We start from the raw sequence: 19094 nt of genomic DNA, 5'->3' as shown, positions 1-19094 counted from the left end.
TGTTAACTATCCAAAAATGCTACTTTGAAGCTCCTCCACTTTTGAGAGATATAATTCTCCTCAGCATAAAGTTCCAACTCCTCAACCTGACATTCAAGAGAAATTCAAGGCTAAGTTTTGTCTTTGCATATCCATGCCAAGCAGATGGTTTCCCACATGAAAGAGCTTCCCACATAAAGAGCTCAATAAAGTATTAAATGAAGAAACAAGTGAATGGCTGAAGCTAATCCTAATTTATCCTTCCATGTGATCTCACTCTACTTCCCTTAATCTTTCCCTCCACTCATAATAGTCTTCTCTTTGTCCCATGAACATGGCTGGCTGTTCCTTCCTCCAGGCTTGTTTAGGATGTTCTCTCCAACTAAGGGGATTACCTTTTATCAAGTGCTTATAACACTTTATATATATTTTCTCAATCCTAAAAATTTAACAAAATAGTCACTATAATATCCATTTTATAGAAGATGTCCTTAAAAGCTAAGTAACTTCCCAAGATTACACAGCTAGAAAACAAGAGAACCAAGATTTGAACACAGATCTATCTGGTTCCAAAACTCTTCTCCCTTTCAGGGAATTATTCTTTCCTCATATCTCCAAATTCTGCATATCCAAAATTGCTTTGTCTTTTATGGCTTAATGCAAGCTTCAAGGAGAAGAACTCTTCCTGCCCATTCTATCCCATAGTGATCTCTCATTCTTTTAACTTAGCATTGTAAACTCAATGTCTCAGATAACAATCATGGACTGCCTCAACACTCCATCTATTATTCTTTTTAATTTTTCACTAATCTATTCCTTCTCAGACTAACTAGATCAAAAGCTCATGAAGGGCAGATTCTACACATTGCACATCACTATATCTCTTCACAAGCATGGAAGAGACTTGTGCATGTGGTAGGCAGTCAACAAATATATCTTGACTGATTAATGTTGACACCTCTATCTTTCCACCAAAATCTGTGTACCAATTCCTATTATTATAAGGATACACCCCTTGAAGCGTTTACCTCCTAAGGTTATTGTAATAAAGGAAGAAAACTGGAAAGTTCCAAAGATTAACTATGTTTTTAAAAATATTTCAAAGTTTTTCATTATTAAACTTCTGGGGCATCTCTACTTCTGAGAAGTCTAACACACCAGTGTTAGTGAGATCATCTTGTTAAGATTTTCCTTGTTTCCTTTGAGTACTCTCATTTTCAAAGGTTAATTACCTGGTTGTAAAAGTGCATTCCAGAATGAAATTTAACCTATGAGTTCTCCATCTTGAGTTGAATATTCTTAGCAGTTTTTTTTTTTAAGTAGAAAGCCATCTGTTTAACCAATTTAAATACATACTTATAGAAGAATAAAAAAATAGGAATACAGAGAGAGGTTCATGGATTTTAAGTACTTGTGAGTATTTGTAAAACACATTATGACTTTGATGCTTGGAAAAAATATGAAGTGATACTTTCTGCTGTAAATCAGCACTGGTAAATAAAGAGGGACTAGAAGTTGGGATATCTTAAAGACAAAATTGTTTTGATCATCCAAAATGTTGATCATTTGTGGGCCATAGAAAAGAAAGATTTATTATTTTTGAATGGTTCAATTTCTTAGGAAGATAAAAAAATCACTTGAGAAAACATCAAACGGAATGTGGTTCTTATTAATATCACATAACCTTTCTCACAAAACGTTTCCCTTCCCCAGCCTACCTCCCATTAGAACCAAACTAAACACGTTGACAGCTCCAAGTTAGGAAGGCGTTAGGCCAATAGTCTATCCTTTGGATAAACTGAATCATTCATTCAATATCACTTTACTAGTTTTCTTCACGAATCAAATACATGGCGACAGACACTATTCTGCAGGGTTTAATCACACACAAGTGGCAAAAACCACAGAACACAGCGCCTAATCAGCCAGGCTTTCAACCATGGTCTTACTCTGTGCACATATGTCACTCCCATTATCATTAGTATCAATAAAACCCTGACATTTTACACACTCAGGAGAGGCTGGATCTCAATGTTTATGGTTTGATATGTTCTCATAAAAAGTATATCGCCTCATTACCAAATAAGTTTATACGAATTGGTATGTTTTAAATTGAATAACCTCCTCCAGAGAAGAATAAATCATGGATTTTTTTCATGAACAATTTTTGGATTATTTCTTTTCTATTCTAAATACTCATATGAAGCTAAAATTAGCATTTCATATTTAGAATTTTTAAGACAACCAATGAATTCTAGGATTTCACGTTTATTTTCAGTCTCAATAAACATTTATTAAAGAATGTGTGAATAAATTCAATCACCCAAACCTGGGAATGCAACCCACAATCATAAAGTGGTGTTCCCTAGAGGAGATCCCAGATGAAATTCAAAATAAAAGTTTCAAAAATTAAGCTCACATATGCCTCATATAGTTGACTCCACTTAGCTCTGAGTTTGAATCCCAGGAAGAAATAATCTTAAGATCCGGACAGAATTGCTTAAGCAGGGGTCAAAGATAATAGATGTCACTATATCTTTAGAATAAATAGCTTAAACCGGGCATGGTGGCTCAGACTGTAATCTCAGCACTGTGAGAGGCAGAAACATGGATCAGTTGAGCTCAGAAGCTCAAGACCAGCCTGGGCAACACGGTGAAACCCCATCTCTGCAAAAAACACAAAAATTAGCCTGGCGTGGTAGCTCACACATGTGGTCCCAGCTACTCAGTTGGCTGAGGCAGGAGGATTACTTGAGCCTGGGAGGCAAAGGTTGCAGTGAGCTGAGATTACGGCATTGCCCCCCATCTGGGTGACAAAGCGAGATCCTGTCTCAAAAAAAAAAAAAAAAAAAAAAAAAGTAGCTTGAATACTCCTTTGTATGAAAGAGGAGAGCCACCGGGGCCATCTCCTAAATCCCCAGGGCATCCCTGAGTTGGTGAACCCAGAGTCGTATGGCTGTACATCAAAACAAAACAAAACTGAGTTAACACCAACACTGCATTCTAAGATTATCCCATCCCCAACTCCCACCCCTGCTGCCACTGCCACTGTGTGTAGTCACATCTATTATTACTGCCACAATCACATCCAGGTGCAAACCTGCTCATGTAGCCTATAACCTGAGACACTCAACTGAGAACAGTGAAGGAGCCTGACATTGAGGGTGTAACCTTCCTACCCACTCCACTGGGGAGCAGAAGGAGGAAGACAATCAAGGCTGTGTGAGACCCAGGCTCCCTATTTTTATTACGGTGCTTAATCAAAATCAACATACCATGCAAACATTGGCATATATCATTTCACAACATCAAGTTTTTTATACAGTTAAACCATTAGCTTTTTGCCCAACAAGCTATAAGCTCAAAGAAGGCAGAAACAGCTCCCTGGCTTTGCTAAAGTATTGCCTGCATAAAGCCTAATGCCTTTCATATATTAGATGCTCAATAAATATGTGATGAATGCTAATAAATCAGAGAGCACACTAAAGAGCCAATCTGCATGGGTTTCATTCCTGCCTATGTGACAGTGTGATCCTAGTCACTTCTTTGTGCTTCACTCAGTCCCTTGTCTATAAAACAGGGATAACAATAGTATCTTAGTGGGTAATGGTGAAAAATCAATAAGTTAATATGAGAAATGCAGTTAGAACAGGAGCTGACACATACTATGTGCCATTATTATTAATTATTATCATCATCATCATCACAACCTCTAATTACTGGTGTAGGGTGGACCTTGATCAACTTCCAGAATATCATGCATTCCTACAGGTGTTCATCATCCTATGCAAGCATTTATCTGTATAATAAATCATCCTCCTTTTGTGAATGAAAAGACAGAGAGCACTACTTAATAAAATGAATTATTCCAAGGCCTGATGTTCTGCAATGTTTGAAAAGATCCTCCTGAGTAAGGAGCTTATCACCACACTTGCCCTTTAGTATTTTTTTTAAAGGTTGTATCTGAATTACTACCCAAGGTCCATTGCTATTAAACATGAAAAATAACTTCCACACGCATACATAATTTGCACAAAATCCCATCGGTGCGATGTTGACAGGTACGAGGAGACTCCCGATACTGCTAATTGTTCACTGGGCTTAACCTCAGATGATGATTCAGCTAAATGCTATATTGAATTTCATCATTTCCATTTCCCCTATTCCTGCAGTGACTCTCTGAGGGGTTTACGGTTTTCTAGAGTGGCCCTGCCTGCTTGGGTGCATGCACTCAGGTCACTGTGGAGGACTGTGTGAGTGGAACAGGAATGGGAACATCTTAAAACGAAACAGCTGCGTCAGAAGTGGTCAGGGCTCGGGCGCAATATGATAGCTGCTATTAAACCCCACTTTGAGCTCCTCATGGCTTTGATGATCTCTTTCTTCCTCTCAAAAGTTTATCATTCTTTTCCTGACTTTAAGTCAACCTCATAAAATCAGCCCAATTTTTGTTTTGGTTCATATTAAAGTTTTGGTTGTATTGTCCATTCGTTTCTGAATTTTTGTTGTTTTTGTTTTTTGCTTTTTCTTTGTCTCTTTGGTCTGAGGAAACTATAAAGCAAGGTGAACCAGTCATGACAAATTCTTGTAAACAGACATAGAACTAGGAATTCTTGTTCCCTAGAGTTCACCTGTCTCGCAGGCCTTGCCCTCCAAGGCACTTCCTCTTGGTAAGCATCTGGAAGTGTCCATTTGTGGGGTGGATTTGGTTTGGTTTGGTTTGGTTTTCTCAGGATCTGTGGTATCAGTCTCCCTTCCTGACACCTCTTAGTCCACTTCAAGCTAGTGGAGTGAAAATGTTTCATTTCAACATCTGCCAGTGGCATCCCTGAATAAAATTTATTATTCACTATTATAAGAAAATAAGAACTTAATTGCATTGTTGAAATTTAAAATTTTATTTTTCATTCTGACAGTTAACTATTAAATGCATTTCAAGCTCCTAGAAGCAGTTCTAGAGCCTTCCAACCTTACTGGTAGAAAATCATTTAAACAAAATGTTTCTTGGATTAATATAGTTAATTCCACCACTGTATTTAGCATAATCTTTTCTTCTGGCAATGATTATTAAGTCACCACTTAAAGACTATTTAATGATGTTGAAATGAAGCCTACACTTAGTCAGCCAACTCATTGGGACTTTTTCCAACTCCCAACCACCACCTGGGATTCATCTCAATTCTCTGATTCTGTGTTTCAAATCAAAGATACTATTTGCTGTCAGCAAGTCCCCTGATTTATTTAATCCTTCCCCAAAATATATCCTGAAATTCTCACAATTTAACCCCTATTTGTCATGACAGCAGCTCCTCTACAATGACTAACACACTCTTCAGCATTATCAGGTGTTTGCAGAGGGCTCTGTGACTGCGCTGGTGGCCTGGGAGATCAAGAGCAACCCTCTGTAATAGTGTTGTTACTTTATCTTCTCAACAAATCACCAGTAAATTTTTTAAATAACATTTATAATCTCCATTACTTCTCTCTGAAAATAAGAACACTCAAGCATACGGCAAGCATAGCATAATGTGTGAAGGCTCAAGAATCTTTATAGTTCTCATTTTAAGAGTGTCAATTGCTAATTTAATCAACGATATGCATGCTTACCAGTTTTTAGACTAAACAGTACAATATAGGAAAATATGGGTTCAAATGCAATAAGGAAAAAAGAAAATAAAATAAGATAGGAAAAAGGGACAAGAAAGATTAAAACTCTGATTGATTTTTAAAATAAATTATGGCAATGGAATTAATGTAACCAAGTTTCATCTTCCAGTGTGTAAATTAGTCAGCTAACAGATTTTTAAATCATATGTAAAGCAGAAGTCCTATGATAGAAAGGTGGCATTTTCTTCTTCTCCGAAATAGTAGGAAGAATGTCCTACAATCCATAATAAGAATCAAGGGGAAAAATCAGAATAATTTGAGTAGTTTGCTGAAAATCCGTCTCAGAGTTTACAACTCCTAAATTCTCAATTAGCCTTCCTATATTTTCGGATCAGTTATGAAAAGCATGGAACTGAACTTCCTGAAGATCAGTTAGCATTTTTATTAAGCTTTTTATTTTGAGAAAATTGTAGATCCTCATGCAGTTTTAAGAAATAATAGAGATCCCATGCACCCTTTACCCAATAGTAACGTCTTGCAAAAACACAGTACAATATCACAACCAGGATACTGACATTGATACAGAACATTTCCATTATCAAAAGCATTCATTTTGTTGCCTTTTTATGGCCACACTCACTTCCCTTCCACCCCACTGCTCCTTAACCTCTGGTAAGCACTTTTCCTTTTTCCATTTCTATAATTTTGTCATTTCAAGAATTCCATATAAATGGAGCCATATAGTATGTAACCTTTTGGGTTTAGCTTTTTTCACCCGGCATAATTCCCTGGAGATCCGTTCAGGCTGTTGTACTTATCAATCATGTGTTCCTTTTTATTGCCGAGTAGTATTTCACGGTATAGCTGGGCCACGATTAACCATACATGCTTAACTGTTAACAGAATGGTTAAGTTTGTCTTTCCATGAAGGACATTTGAGATATTTCTAGTTTTTCACTGTTATTAAAGCTGCTGTAAGCATTCATGCACATATTTTTGTGTGAACTTAAGTATTCATTTATCTGAGATAAATGCTGAGGAGTACAATTACTGAGTTATATAGTAGTTGCAAGTTTAGCTTTTAAAGAAACTGCCAAACTGTCTTCCACAGGCTGTACTATTTTACATCCCCAATAGCAGTATAGGAGTGATCCTGTTTCTCCACATACTTGCCAACATTTCTTGTTGTCATGGCTGATTTTTAGCCAAAGCCAGAGATCCAATTTGGAACAAAAACTGACAGAAAGACTTTCAAATTAGTGCATTGTGTTATTTTAACATTACCTGGAATTTTTTTAATACCAGATCCCTTGGTTTTAAACTCTACAAATTAAATGCTGTGTACTTTGTATAAATTATTTAACATCTCTGAACCTCAATTTCTTTAGAGGTAAAACCTGTCCCTGCAAGTATAGGACTATATTAAGGGGATAATATGTGTAAAGAACATAGGATACAATAGATGCTTTGTAAATGCAAATCCCCTTCCTGTACATTATCTATTGATCATTATTTATTCTATTAATAATATACACGCTTTCTCTTAATGCATTCCCAGCACCACTTGTTTGGTTTTATAACTCTGTCTCTCCTCCATTCAGATGAAAATGAATATTGCTTAAAAATTGTGTTAACATGATAGAAAAGAAGCAGGATGATATTGCTTTCAAAAACAAATTCAAACCCAGGTCTACTGCTGTGTGACCTTATGCAGTTATCTTCCATCTGCAGTCAACAAGACTGGTGGTTTCATCTCTTCCATCTGCCCTACAGAGATGCTGAGTTCAAATAACAGAAATAAGTGAACACTGATTTGCAAACAGTGAAGAGCTATACCACTATGTGATCAATAGAGTAAAGCTAGTTATAGAAAATGAAGTCCACTGCACCTAAGGTCTCATTCATTCTGTCACAGAATGTCAAGGTCAAGAAATGGCAGGAACCACAATGATTTCAGAATCTAGGACAGTGGTGCCCCAAGGAATGGGATGTCGGAAGATTATAACAGAAATCATATTTGTTTTCATATAAACAATCAGAAATGAATTCACTAATAGAGTAACCATTGGCAACATCACCCTTGCTTCGTCCTATGTTACCCAGTTGCCTTGAGCACACAAGGTAACATCAGGGAAGGGGGAGCTCTTGACCACAGAGGGGTTGACAGTGGCCCTCTTACAAGCACACATGGCCTGAAATCTGTTACAATTTGTCTGGCTCAGTTAGATGAAAACATATTATATAATCCAGTTTTAACTAAACTAATCTTCACCAAATGAACAAAGGGTTTAAAAATATTCCTGCAAAGAACCTTTCATTAAATACATTCCAAGAAGGCAGACATAAACCATCAACAGGAAAACGGCAGAACTGACACTGCTCCTCCTCTTCTCGGCCACAAAACAAGACAGAAACACTGATGATATGGATCCAAAAGTAAATCAGCCAGAGGATTTTTAAACCACCAAGGCTATTTGAAATGTGAATTTACACCCACTGGTGATGATGCTGAATCTTACCGTAAAACATTTAAGCCTTTTGTCTAATTCTTCCTTTTAATCTTACCCCTTTTTAGGTTATATTTTGCACAGGTTTATAATGTATACATCAGTGAAGACATACAGATGTATAATTTGCAAATAAATATACTTAAAATGTTTTACTGCTGGGGTGCATAATAAAAACAGCAGGGAAATCATAGACCTAAGATATTCTATTTCTTTAAGGTGTTATTTTCCCCACTCTAGACGTTTGTGTCAGGCACCAATAGACTACACCACGAATGACGAAGATGGCATAATAGTAGATTTCCACTTACAGAACAGTGGGTTGTCATCACTAGAACCATCTTCTCCTATCTTTTGGGAGCTCTAAAGACAGCCAGATGTCATTACCTTCACCCTGTCAACCCTGAGGGCTGGGAGCCAATGCAGGCTTCTCACACCAATCTCCAAAAATTCTGTGGGCTGTTACCATTCCCACGTTTAGTGACGCTCAAGATGGTAACTGTGGCATGCCACTCTAACATTGAGAGCTATGCCAAAGAGAACAGCTGACATTGATTAAGCGCTTACCCTATGCCAGCCCCTCATGTGAGTCGTCTCACTAAATGTTCACCACAACAACAGGACAGAGTCTACAATTATTATCCACCTTTTACAGCTATGGTAACTAAAGCTGAGAATGGTTACTTTCCCAAGATCACACAGCTGATAACTTTTGTAGTCAAGTTCACACTGTGCCTCTAACTGCAAGGACCTGCTCTTAATCACTATGCTATGCTGCCTTACATGCATAGTAATAACTTTATGGCATATCATTATGAAGATTTCTTTACAACAAAATTAATTTTTAAAATTTGTGACATTCTAAATGTAATCCTGCTTCCTCTTGGGATCAAAATATTTACCAGAACATATAACTGATTTTGTAATACACATGAAAAGTAAATTACAATGGTATGTATGGGAATTATTTTTATACACAGATTTTGAGAAATGTAGCATACCAATTCTTGAAACAAGTGCTTTAAATCCTTTCTGACACAAAGCCGACATAATATAAATAACAATACAATCAAATAGACACAGCTTACTATTTACTCATTTATCTCTGAAGTTATATGTTAAAACCTCTAGTATCCGGCTGGGCGCAGTGGCTTACACCTGTAATCCCAGCACTTTGGGAGGCCAAGGCAGGCAGATCACCTGAGGTCAGGAGTTCGAGACCAGCCTGACTAACATGGAGAAACCCCATCCCTACTAAAAATACAAAATGAGCTGGGCATGGTGGCATGCACCTGTAATCCCAGCTACTCGGGAGGTTGAAGCAGAAGAATCACTTGAACCCAGGAGGCAGAGGGTGCAGTGAGCACACAAGGTAACATCAGGGAACATCATGCCATTATACTCCAGCCTGGGCAACAAGAGTGAAACTCTATCTGAACAAAAAAAAAAAGAAAAGAAAGGAAAAAAAAAAACAACTTCTAGCACCCAAGGCAATGAGAAAAAGTCAGTGGAAAAATACAATTATTTCCAAATATTCAGACAGTTAACAATGATTAGAAAAATCATAGGGTCAGTTGAGTGAACCTTTCGATCATAAATGTAGCTGCATTAATACCATGTGATATTAAGGTTTTTAAGCAGAGAAAAGCCCAGTGAGTTGCAGCGGCCACTCTTAATTCTGTGACTTTTTAGTGAAATAGAGCAAATGGAAGTACTAGATAGAGGAAAAGAAATGGCAATGTCAATAGAGAAATGCTTCTGAGGGCAAGTTCTCCTACATGATTGTGTATTCTTGGCTATGTAAGTTGAGGGCTCTTGAGTTTCTCTTCTCATATGTCCCCATTATAAATACCTAAGTCATGCTTTTAAAAAGCAGTATAATTTACAAAGCAGAGTCCATTCCACATGGACTCAAATGCCATCTCGTTACCATGACTATTTTATCTTTGACGAACCATCGTATTTATCTTTATAAGCACTTCATTAAATATCACTCTGTCTGGAAAAAGAAAAATTCAGTTTTCTAAAAACTAAGCAATTAAATATCCCAATTAAATACATAAATTTTGTAATAAAGCAAAAATAGTCACTTGATTAGATTCTGTAATTGTATTACTGACATCATCTTTACTTGAATAGCACAAGTTGTATAGAACTTAACAATGTCTGGAAAAGCAGAAAAAAATACTAGAAATGTAAAGAGGCAGTTTCCTGTTTTATTTAGTCCAGATCAATAACAGTTAAGTTGCCATGTTTCTTCCAGAAAAAGCTTTTTCACTTTTTTCTCAGCAAGTCAGAGTTTATAGAAATCATCTCATAGATGTACTTTATTATTCAAGCTTAACCCGTTTGAAAAAAAATTCAATGCTTTTTGACACCAATTGTTACACTATGCATCCATTTAGAAAAAAAAAGTCACAGTAATAAAAATATTCTTATATTTTATGCTAGTATTAAAAATCACAGCAGCTAATATTGTCCCATATATAATCTTTAACATACGTTTTCTTGATTGAACACTATGCATTCATTTAGAAAAAAACAAAGTCACAGTAATGAAAAGATTCTTATATTTTATGCTAGTATTAAAAATCACAGCAGCTAATATTGTCCCATATACAAGAATTGACATATATTTCCTTGGTTGAGTTTCTTCATCCAGTAAAAAACAATTTGAAAGGCACTGAACGGAAGAAAACAAACAAGCAAACAAAAACAATTCAGTTCTGTTGGATCCAGCTCCTTACCCTCTTGTTTGTAGACAAAGAGCGTCAGCTCCTGTCTAAGCAAACTTTCTTTTTCAGATTTTGTTTATGTATTATTCCACTCTTATTTTCTAAATACCCCTTTAAGCCATCATTTCATAACTGTAGTTAGAAAAGTCCTTGCTCATTTTCTCTGATTTTTTTTTCCCCCTTTTTAGATGGACCACAAGCAGTCTCATGGGAAAACTCTACTTTTTGGTAGATTCTGCAGAGGGTAGACAGTCTGTCCAGGGCACTGTTCGTTTGTCACCCAGCACAAATAGAGAATCTCATTACCTACAAAGGTATTAGGAAAGTGTTCCCAGCTGAAACCATTTATCCAATTCCAATTGTTGTTTGAAAGTCTAAAATACTAAAGGCGGCATTATTCCAGGAGCTACTGTTTAAAACAATGCAATGACTGTTCAGAGAAGAAAATCAGTGTTTGAAAATCTGAGTTGGTTTAAAAAATAATAACTATGCATCCAAAAAAGAATTCCTAAAGAAGCACTTACATGCCAGGCACATGTTTTTAATTTTAATAACATTGGTTTACCTAAATAAAAATGTAGAAACTAATAATTGTTCTCTATATGTTCATATTTTAATACTATTCTATTGTAGTGAGTTTGCAAAGAGGCTAATGAATAATAATGTAGAAAAATATGTATCAGTCAGTACAAAGTTGCTGTGGTTTATGGGCACTGCAAAATGCTGTGTTGAAAGCAATTCTGTTAAAAAGTAATTGAAAACTGCTCCAATTTTAAAAGAAATAAATGTAGCCATATCCTTATAGGATAATGTCAGATAAAAAGTAATCATGTTCTCTCTACAATTGGGTTTGCTGGCATTTATATGGGAGTAATAATGCTTTAAGATTATTTTCATAGTTGTTCATTTAACGTGGGATTAACATCAAAATCTTTGTAATTATCTCAGATCACCCATTTAAAAGTGGTGTGGCAAAACACGTTAATGGTTAAGACACCCTAGCAGTTTTAATACGAAACAGATTAACACACGTGAAAGTAATATTATAATTTTTTGCACTGAATAATGTGCCAGACCAATTTTTTCAGTGAAAATAGAATTCTTATGAAATGGTACCCTTTCGTTCAAATAGGGAGCTACTGCTTCCTATTTCTTGAAATACTAAAGCAGTCGGTTAGCTGAGCATGCATGGCTATATGGACTCAAAATATTATTCCATGGCTTTGCCATGGCACAATTTTATGGAAGCGATCATTTCTGAGGTTTGCTTTACATAAGATTTAGAACCAAAAAACTGCAATAGGAGGGTGATACAGAATAGTGAAAATATAATCCAGGTGGGATTATAAACCAAAAATTTTTAAAGCTTGAAGGAGATTGCTTATTGGCCACAACGGCTATGAATTTATTTTATGACCACCAGCAAACAAATGTAGTTCCATACTTTACACATTCTTAAATAATAAGGAAGCACATTTTAATATGTACTCCAGAGTCTCATAAAAATATTTCTCTGCCTCAGCGTCCCATCTCTAGAAGCTGACATGAGAAGAAAATGGGTATTCATTTGGAAAGTAATACAAAGTTGTAACATAATTACCCAAGTCCTGCCTATCTTTCTTGAATTCTTGTGTAAAGCATACTTCACATCCAAGACCTTATTATTTGATAATCCTTGTTACATATTACACGGGTCGGGGAGGGGCCTGAAACCTTACAAACTAAATCGAATGTAGCACATGCAGGTGCCTTTCCCGAGAGCGGGAGATGATGTGTTAGAAGACAGTATCTGTATCACTTCAGCTGTGTCTGAAAAAGGGGATGGGGTGTGGGGGATTTAAATCATATTGTTTCAACTTATGCAGACAGAATCCATAAAAAGAGATTCATTGTCATATTTTCTTTTTGAAATGTAGTATTTGGTTTTTTTTTTCTTTTTTACTTTAAAAGTGCTCCTTGGTATAGAGCAGAGTAAATATTACAGTTTTGTTCAACAGCAGCCAAGATTTAATTGTCTGTGAAATATAAGGCTTACGACCTGATTTGAGTTCACTACTGTTCTGCTGATACAAACTAGGCTGGCCTACGAAGTGACCGAACGCATCCAGCAGCTAATTTACACAGAAGAGCCATCTCCAAAGAATTAAAAGTGGGCCGGGGACAGCCATACGCCTGCAGGAGCCTATCCAAAGGGTTAGGAGCTTTATTCTTTCTGCAGCAGATTTGAAGTGACTTTGTACAAAAAGTCAAACAAGAATAAACAGCTGTGGAAAATGTAACAAATCATGCTAGCAGTTGAACAGCAAGGGAGAAGAGAAATCCACCAAACCACTAACATACACTGAAGAAAAGCGAAACGGAGGTAGAAGAGAGAGAGAAGGTGGGCAGAAAAGGAAGCTGGTGAGGACACGACACTGGTTTCCACACGCAAATCACGCGCTTTATTATTGCGTATAGCTCAGTGACTGTCAGGAACTGAAAAATGTGTCCTTCAACACAGCTCTGCGTGCCCGCGGCCCTGGGGTGCAAGCGAGGCTCCTCCAACCTCTGCCGCTTCCCCCCGCGCGCGTCCCCCTCTCCTCCCTGCAGTGACTCCGCGGGTCGCTTCCTCCACCAGCCCCGAGTGCAGAGGAGAAAGCGAGCGGTTGCAGATTTGCCCCAGTGGCACCGTAGCCACAAGCCAACCCGTAATTGCAAAGCAAACAAAGCTGAAATATTGGATTGGTCTCAATCGCGACAAGATCTACGCTTTTGCCGCCAATCTGTTTGTGCAGCTCTATTTAAAGGCACTTGATTGAGGAAATGTTGAAAATAGCGGTGAGGGTTACCCTAATGAGACCTCGGGAGGGAAGCGGCGGCCTTCGCCCGGCACCAGGGGCTGGGAGATGAGGGTGGGAGGCTCATGGTTAACCCCTTCCTGCTCTCCTTGGTCGAAAGGTCCTCCGAGATGGAGCTGGGGGTCCGCCCTGCCCGGAGCGGTGACCTCTCCCAGCCTGAACCGCGGAGAACCGGCCCCCTGGATGTCGGGAACCGAGGCGGGGGCTGGGGATCACATTGAGAATTTAACCAGGATGGAAGGGGCGCCCCAGTGGCCGTCGCAGTGGCTGGAAAGTTGGCGACCTAAATCGGGGGTGGCTGCTCTGGTAGCCCTCTGGTCCCTGACCCGCAACACTCCCGCACCACCGGCCGAGAGGGCTGAGGCCCTGGCGATCCCCGTGGAGCTGCGGCTGCGCTCAGCTCTAGGGCACCAAGGCGGGGGGTGCGAGTAGGGAGAGCAGCTGCCCTGGTGGGCGACGCAGGCTGGCAGGCATCACTGTCGTGCTGGGTCTTCAGGCAGCTAGAAGGGAACAGAAGAAACCAAAGAGGCAGGAGGAGAAAATACAGGAATACTGAGAGCAACCCGCTCTGGCTGGCGCTTTGATTTTCCAACTTACTCTAGCCTGCCCAGCCCCGGTACTTGTCATCATCCCCATTGTTCAGACGGGGAAACTAAGACTTAGAGACACCGAGGTCCTTGCCCGAGATCATTCAGCCAATCGTGGAGTGCCTAGAGTCGGCCCTGCCCCGCTCCGACTCGGAGCTCAGTATGTTAGGAGTGGGCACCAGAGAGGCCAGGCTGGGGCTGAGCCTCCCTCTGAGCCAGCGCAAGTTGATGCAGACCCAGTGCAGGCCGGATCGAGCCAGAGGACAGCTTGGAGATGAAGATCTGTTCCCTAGTGGGCGACATCTAACTCCTCCACTAGTTCTAATCGTTTTCAAAATAAAGGAAACTAATCTGATTGCAATTGGGGTAGACGGTATTCACCCGATTTCTCTTAGTCATTCATTTTATATGGGCTGTCTAAACATCTCCTTTGTTCAATGCATTGATTAGGTTGTCAAGAAACCCACAATCACAGGAGGTGGCATATGCATGCCCAGAGATCTACCCAAAAGAATATAAGTGACAGCACCAGGAAGGAATTCAGAAGAGAAAACTTCATTTGGGGGAGGGAGTTGGGGGAGAGAGGAGAAGCAATATCTGGAAAGGCTCCCTGGAGGAGGCAGCATTTAGGTTGGACCTAGAAGAAACGAAGTGTGGATTCTCCAAGAGAGATGGGTTGTTTGCCAGCATCCTGGCAAGTCAAGGGGTGCCAGACCCACAGTTGGGGACAAAGTAGGAGTCACACTTTCATCCTCTGCTGCCATCTCCCAGCTGTCCTCCTAATTTGAAGACTGCATTAACCACATTTTGAGCCAAGGTCCTAATCCCTTTTAGGATTGAAAACCTATGGCTTGAGAGTGGACACCCAGCAGGTAGACTGTGACTGTCTAGAGCCCTGAATTTAGACCAAAAGGCAGGGTTGGGAAAATGGCACTAGGGGCGCTCTCACCAGAGCTCCTAACTACTAGAGCCAAGCATTCCCGCGCTTTTCCCAGAGGGATCTGATCTGAGATGTACCTTGGCAAATCTGCAGTTTCTCTTTCTGGAGTCACAGGCAGATGTAGACTGGGAAAGTGAAGATCCCCAGGGGGTGGGGAGGACTGGTTTCAGTTATATTCCCCATGAATGATCTGCGCCTTCTGTCAGCAAAACAAAAAAGCATCAGTCACACAAATTTAGTGAAGTCTCCAAACGTATTCTGAATGAAATTCTGCTTTTTTGTACACAACCAATTTCTTCGTTTGAAGTTGGATGCTTTGCAAGCAGAATGCAATTCCATTTCTCATTCCTCAAAGTTGTGGCCTGTGTTAACTTAAGTAGGCATTCACACAAGTATTAAAAAGAAAAACCATTCTCTTCTGGAAAATGGAACAAAGTAGCACCTCTCCAATCAGGGTGCAGATATATAATCTGTAACAACAAATTAGCCCCCTAGTGCTATGCATTTCCAGCTAGCATCCTGCCTTCCCTGTTTATAACTTTGCTGCCTGTAATTATTTTTATTTTAATTTTCTGTCACTTTAACAAAAACCAGAGCCTTTTCTTTTAATGTTTTGTACACAACATGTTCGTTTTGATAAGATGTTCTTTCCTATCCTCTTTTAGCTTGCCTTTCCTTGTTTAGAGTTCTGTATCAGGCGTTTCTAATATTTCCCTCTTTTTGTTAAGAACTTGTCCCTGTCTTGCTTTATTTGTTTGTGTGAAATTTAGTTTGAAAGGAGATCAGAGAGAGCAGGAGGGGTTTGTAATAAGAGAATGACCGAATGACCCAAAGGCTGATTATCTATCATTAACTGGAGACTTGGTGTACCCAAATTACCAAAGAGACCTCAGTCTGCCGGATCCTTACCCAGCTAGAAAGGCAAGCCTGGAATGCACACACTGAAACAGGCTCATGGCATTGCAACCAAGGACATAGTTCACACAACATTTACTTAAGGATTTTTCCTGCAAAACTCAACTCGAGTTCAGTAGATAAATTTTTTAGATTTTGATATGTTGTACTCAGGTAAAAATCTATGCCAAAAGATTACCTATAACATTTGTGTAACTAACTTTTTTGTGTCGTTTCGTTAGGAGCGAAATTGCAGTTAATTGTCTAAGCTCCAGAGAATATTGAGAAATCAAACCAAGCTGCTTTTGATCTGCTCACACTGCTAAACCCAAGCCTTGTAAAAATCGAGGTTTGCCATTAATATTGACAATAAAAGTGTTTCTTTTTGTTAACCTGAAACCTAGCCATCCTTGTGTAACTCCCCTATCTATAAGCAAAGGCCCTGGAAGAATGTAGGAAAGGTTTAGAGGAAACTGTCAGAGCTAAAGAAATCCATCTATGTGAATTTGCAAAGGAAGCTGTGGAACAGAACTTCCCAGGAATGCAACACTACAGTTAAAACTGGGAATGTTCCTGGGCCTCAAGTCAGAAGCAAATTTTTTAGTCAAATAAATGTTTTCTCTCCAAAGCCCCATTTTAAATTGCCAATTGCACTCATATTTTATTCTGAACCCCATAATGCATTGCAGACTAGGTGAAGTCCATTACTTACTATTTCCATAGAACACATATGCAAAATCACACTTCCTCATCTGAATGTTGAGTGATTTCCTCCCGGCTTGAAAGAAAATACCGCTAGTGTGGATGTAATTTGCTTGAAGTAATAATTCGAATGAGTATTTAACATAAATCCTATGGGATGTATGTTTTCACACCGGTTTTGCTCTAAACTCTACATTTTACTACAAACTAGCAAAGATTAACAAAGATCAGATTTACTGTACCTCTTAGGACTAGTATAATAACATTAATAATATCTCCCATGTATCTACATCATGCTGCTTCTTTGAGGCCTTCATGGGGTTATCTTATGGTCCCTTTAGTCTGAATGAGTATTTTAGATTTACAGACACACTTAGACACCTGGAAAAATATTTAGTTCTTCCTTATCAATGAAAACTCTCCAGTGCAGCAATATATCTACCAGTTAATACGGGGATCTAGTCATTGATTATTTAGAAAGAAAGGAAAATTCTACTGACTGTGGATATTAAGATTTTTCTTAAAAGACTTCAGCATGAATCAGTATCTCATTCTTCCATGCCAGTTGCAGATTCAGTAATAGGAAACAAGACAAGAAAAGAAAGAAAAAAAAACCTTGTAATCTCAAGTGCTGCTAAAAGGCAAATTACAAGGAAGAAATGGAGAGAAGAAGAGAGGGAGGAGGGTGGAGGAAGGAAAGAAAGGAAAGAGGGAGAAGAGAAAGAGGAGGAAGGAATGTGCAGGCACCAAGCAAGCCCTGATTTTCTCCACTTCACTGTTTTCTAATTAGAGCTGGACTGAAGAATTCATAAGCAATCAGCCCCTCCACAGTCATCATTCAGCTGAACTAGCCCCTCCCTGCTCCATCTCTCCATGTAGGGAAGAGAAAGGAAGAGGATCCACTCCCTAAATATACCACCCCTACCCCAAATCCAAAAACTTGCTTAAAAGAAGAAGAAAAAAAACCTCACAAGACACAAGGGCAGCTTTTCTTACTCTTCCTTTTTTGAAATAGACACTCAAATCCAACAGAATTTGGTTCTGCTTTGCAGATGTGTACTTTGAGCAGCACCACACTTCTGGAGCCACTTTCACTTGCTATGTCTGTAGACAACTATTTCTCAAAAGCCAAAAAGAAAAGACTACACAACAAGAACTACGCAAATAAGGACTACACAACCCCAGTTAGAGGGAGACCCGTGCCACCACTCAGACAATATGCATTGTTCTGGGTATCCTAAACATCCTGGGACTAAGTGGATAACATGTAAAACGACTCCACCCTACCCTGGTACAGAAGAGAATGCAGAGCCATCAGAGTGTCGCAAGAAGTACTGTCCTTGGAGCAGGTGGGCTGAGGTGACATCTTCAAGAATACATTGCTCCTTCTGTCACCTTCCAGGCTTAATGTTCTTTCAGAGGGTTCTTAGCATGTTCTGAGGCTCCTATCATGTAAGAGCATTAAAGATTCTTAAGGGAACGGTCAGAGTCACTTCTACTATGTTGATTAGAACAACAAGGTAAAACGAGATTTGGAAGACGATGATGAGAACTGAGCCATAATTCCCATTAACATAAAATGCACATTTATGACCCTCTGGCCTGATTCTTTTTGGGTCTAGTTTATTTTGGGTTCTTCTGAGCAAAACAGAGGATACAAACTGCCCTTGCCTTTGAAATAATAAACACCCTGAGACAATGTGTATTTTCCCTAAAACCTAACTAAAGATTTTTTTAAATTAGTTTAAACCAGATTGATTTTTTAAAGTATAATAATATCTCACAAGACCAAAATGTTTGCATGAGCATGTTCAGCCTCTCTGGTGCTCTTTCAGTCTTTTTCCAGGGAAACCAGTACCAGTGACGGCAAAGAGACAAGAGACATGAGGAGCAAAATAAAGGTTTGAACCTGATTCTGTCTATTTGGCTGAAGGCAGAAGACATGTGCACCATCAGATACAACAAAGGCACAAAATCCCAAACACTCGCCCAAACCTGGGCTGCCTCTTTGTGAAGCAGTTTCTGGACCCGAGTAAGGCCGGTTTCGGCTCAGCCCTCAGCCTCTGAGGATAGGCAAAGAAGCATCCCTAGCTAGGATTCCTCCACAGGCAGCCAGAGGAGCCCCCAGCAAGCCAGTTCCCTGGGCCTTTGAATACTTAGAACATGTGCATCAACAGCCTCACTAGTGCAGCCCAGGAGTGGGGTTCCCCTGCTGACATCGCAGTCAGGGACTGTGCCTTTCTCTCTTTCTTCTCCCACTTTCCCTCTCATCAGCAACACCACCCTCTCCTTCATCGCCACCACTA

At 39.3% G+C, this 19094-nt stretch overlaps 1 protein-coding gene across 12 annotated transcripts in view; it reads right to left on the bottom strand.

Moving 5' to 3' along the window:
- Nucleotides 1–19094, bottom strand: part of LOC102134481 (uncharacterized) — a 65739-nt gene that overhangs the window by 36290 nt on the left and 10355 nt on the right. For 4 of the 12 annotated variants that reach the window (XR_012435228.1, XR_012435229.1, XR_012435227.1 and 1 more), the window contains one exon: nucleotides 15270–15391. The exons of 7 other annotated variants lie outside the window; for them this stretch is intronic. The gene's annotated coding sequence lies outside the window, so the exon portion shown is untranslated. Of the gene's footprint in view, nucleotides 1–10289; nucleotides 14166–15269; nucleotides 15392–19094 lie in introns of those variants that run through there. One more of the 12 variants, XM_074040769.1, reaches the window with a different exon arrangement.

This window comes from Macaca fascicularis, chromosome 5, assembly GCF_037993035.2.
Source record: "Macaca fascicularis isolate 582-1 chromosome 5, T2T-MFA8v1.1".
NCBI lineage: Eukaryota > Metazoa > Chordata > Mammalia > Primates > Cercopithecidae > Macaca > Macaca fascicularis.
Note: the sequence above shows the minus strand (reverse complement) of the source record. Positions and strands in the feature narration are given on the sequence as shown.